A 3,977-nucleotide genomic window follows, 5' to 3' on the forward strand; every position below is an offset into this window, starting at 1 on the left:
CAAAAAAAAAAAAAAAGAAAAGCTTTATTACGCTGTGTCCTTATGTTTATTTGCTGAAAGTTGTTTGAATTTCTTTGCATATTTGTTTCATTATCTTCAAACTATTGGGAACCTTTCAGACTAAGTTCTTCAGGTATTCTTCCCTGAGTCTCTTCCTCACCCCCACACCCTATCCCCAGGCACACCTTGGGCACTGTAGTTAACTGGATAGGCTTCTGGAAGATAGCCCACAGGGTAATGCTGGTTTGTATATGTATATTTACATGCTCTTCTTTCTGTTTCATTTCGAATGGTTTGTAATCTTCTGTCTTCACAGTGTGCTGATCATCTTTTTATTTCTTTCTGGGTGTTATATTCTGTTCAGTATTTTGTGAGTGTACAAATAGTTAGTCCTCCATGGGGCTCTCATTTGATTTTTTCCCCTGTTCATACTCTTTCCCCTTTACTATTGTCACCTTGACTCTGTTCTTTTCATATTAAATCTATTGTATGCAGTCTTTTCTTAATTATTTTTATCTTCTTTTACCATATGTGATCTGCTGTTATTTTCAAGCAATGAACTAGAAGCAGTGAACTTCTGGCATTGTTGCTTTCCCCTCTGAAGTTTTCTTTGGTTGTTTATATTGTCTATGTCCCTAGTTGTTTTTATTCTGCTTGATGTAGAATATAGTTGTGGTACCTTGTTTAGAGTTTTGGCTAATTCTAGTGCTTGTGTAAGTTCTAAGTCAGTTTTAGCTATTTGACTTATCTCCTCATTTTATATATTTATATATTTCTTCTCATGCCTTTAATATATTTTCCTTTTCTTCTTCTGTCTTCCTCTCCCTTGCTCCATTTTGAAGCTTATGTTGTTGAGGACTGGATATTTTTGATACTTTTACAAATAGTTCTGGGTACTTCTGGAATGTAGTTAAGTTCCTTGAAAACAGTCTAATTCTCCTTATTTGCTTGCTAGAGATGTGTTAGCCAGGATCGGGACAGTTATCAGCCCAAGACTAATTATTTCCCTGCTGGAAAAACCTGTTTGATCCTTGAATGTTGGGAACAGACACCATTTTTTGGCCCTGTGTGAAACTCAGATACTTGTTTTAAGATGTCTCTATTGCCCACCCCCCTTGTTCTCATGTGTGTGTGTGTGTGTGTGTGTGTGTGTGTGTGTGTGTGCGTGCGCGCGCACCTAATGCTTTGGCCAGCAACTCAAAGGTACCCTGTAGCCCCCTAAAGTTTGCTCATGATCCTCTTCTGGTGCTTATGTATGCCCTCTTACTCCCTTGCTTGCTCACTCTTTCTTTTCTCTTTGAGCCTCTGTCTTGAGAATCCTACCAATTAAACATCATCAGATTCCCAACTTTCTTGCTTAGCTCATATAGTCCATGAAATTCCAGTTTGCACCAGAGGCTGGAAGCATTTTTTGGACTGTGAGATAGGACCACTATAATGCTTATCTACCCTTATCCTGTCCATGTCTCTGAGTTCTGTTATGTCCAGTGTCTTGTAAACTGAGACTTCATATATTTTGTCCATTTGTGACTATTTTATTTTTTAAAGAATAACAAATTAATATGTATGTGTTTGCTTGCATGTGTGTATTGCACCACATGAATACCTAGTGTCTACAAAGACTAGAAAGGACATCGGGGAGCCTGGATTTGAAACTGTAACTGGAGTTATGGATGGTTGTCAGCTGTCGTGGTGTGCTGACAACCCTTCCTAGGCCCTTTGCAAGAGCGACAAGTGCTCTTAACTATGGAGAGTTTTTGGCTAATGCAAATGCAACAGCTAAACGTGGTCCCTGTTATTCAGCTTAGCCATAAATAGAGTCTCCTGAGTCATTCCTCTGTAATTAGTCAATACAGCTAAGCAGATGACTTTGAGAAGTGACCAAGCTGGAGAACCTCAAAAAACAAACAAACAAACAAACAAAAAAAGTATTCTGCATTGACTACTTTGATAATCTAAAACTAGAAACTTTCCTTCTGGCTGCTGTAGCCTTCTGTCTAGCTAAAAAAGCCCTGGTATTGTGGTATCTGACATAATTTCCTTCCTTCCTTCCTTCCTTCCTTCCTTCCTTCCTTCCTTCCTTCCTTCCTTCCTTCCTTCCTTCCTTCCTTCCTTTCTTTGTGTGTGTGTGTGTGTGTGTGTGTGTGTGTGTGTGTGTGTGTATTTTGGTTTTTTGAGATAACATTTCTCTGTGTAGTCCTAGCTGTCCTGGAATTAGCTCTTGTAGACCAGGCTGACCTCAAACTCACAGAGATCCGCCTGCCTCTGCCTCCTGAGTACTGGGATTAAAGGTGTGCGCAACCACTGCCCGGCATAATTTTCTATCCAATGTTAAGGTTCCAGGAAAAGCTACTGGTCAGTCCCCACTGACCTCTCCATCCGTCACATGTAATTACTAGACCAAGCCCAGCAATCTTTGAGGAAGGTAACATTGATTATGCAAATACTGATTGAGGCTACAGAATGAATGAATGAATGGCACCAGGGCCTCAATTCTCACCAGAGGCAGAGCCAGCAAGGAAATCTTTGGATTCCCTGGGAAGCCCGTATATTTCAGCAGAAGAAGGAATGTAGCACGTAGCAGCTGGCCTGACATAGGTAAACTGTAGCCTGAGTCTTGGAAACCAGTGTCCCCTGTAATTTGCTCAAGCAGACACTGCGGCAAACGCTGTTCCTACCCTGGGGGCTCTGATTTGAGATGAAAGTCCCGCAGTTTGGCTCACTACTCTCTCAGTCCTCCTTCTGCAATTCTGCTTAGAGAAGATTTTCTTTTTCTTTTTTTTTTTCTGTTACTGATGTTTTTCATAAAAGGGGTACCCTTAAGACAGTGTTAAAATTTTCATATTGTCTCAGATTCCAGAGACTCCACCAGTGAAGAAGTGGCTCCTTCAGGTTCCATGAGGAGCCTATTAGACTAATTTATAAGTGAAGAAGTTGAGACCATGGTCAATTACACAGCTAAAAGCTTGTTTTGAGAGGTAAAGAGAGTGAAGGAGTGCTAAGGACCTTGAATACGCAAGCCGCTGTTATGTAGCTGCACACTAGACTGCCGCCAAGGAAAACAAAACCATCCTTAACTGGGCACTTCAGGCACTGTGCTATAAATCTGCTACAGTGGTTAGCAAACCCAACCCCTGTGTCCAGAAGAGTCACCGATACTCATCAGAGTAGCTGAGCCAGTTATGTTTAGAAAAACAGAAATTAGCAGAACTTAGAGGAACTGCCAGTCACAGAGTAGTTGGGTCTTATTTTCAGATCATCAGAGCTTTGGTAACTGAAGTGAGCATAGCTATTATATATATACATACATATATATATATATACATATATATATATACACACACACACACACTTTTCAATATACATACATTTGAGAAAAGTAAAGCATTTACTAGGGAAGGCGCAAAGCAAGCCTATGCTCATCACAGATATGTCTAGATAGGAGTAGATGAAGTAAGGGGAAATTGGAATCAAGGAAACACAAAAGATAGAGGGTCTTTTGAAGAGTGATTTTGTCTCTCCTATGTGTTTTGCTGGACATTGGTCACCTTAAGTTAGCTCTGATCATGTGTCTGGAAAGTGGGAAACCAATAATCAGAGCTCTTGGCGCTTAATTCAGGGGCTTCCAAATACACATCTAGTGACTTATGATGGAGGAGAGGATTGAGGCTCTTGTCTCTGGTCCTCATTCATTTCCCGACCTGTTTCTTCACTATTCACCATCATGCCGCCTCTCTGATCTTTTTCTGTATGAATGTTGCTCTCTGCAATCTTACCTTAAGGCCCTTGCACAGCGGTTTTCTAACCAGCCTTCCCTAGTCTTTTTTTTCTTTTTCTTTTTTTCTCTTTCCATTTCTTTTCTTTTTATTGAGAAAAAGAAAAAAAAAGTTTCCGCCTCCTCCCAGCCTCCCATTTCCCTTCCCCTCCTCCCACCCTTCTCCCCCTCCCCCTACTCCTCTCCCCCTCCCTCTCCAGTC

This window comes from Microtus ochrogaster (genome assembly GCF_000317375.1).
Source record: "Microtus ochrogaster isolate Prairie Vole_2 chromosome 6 unlocalized genomic scaffold, MicOch1.0 chr6_random_2, whole genome shotgun sequence".
Classification (NCBI taxonomy): Eukaryota; Metazoa; Chordata; class Mammalia; order Rodentia; family Cricetidae; genus Microtus; species Microtus ochrogaster.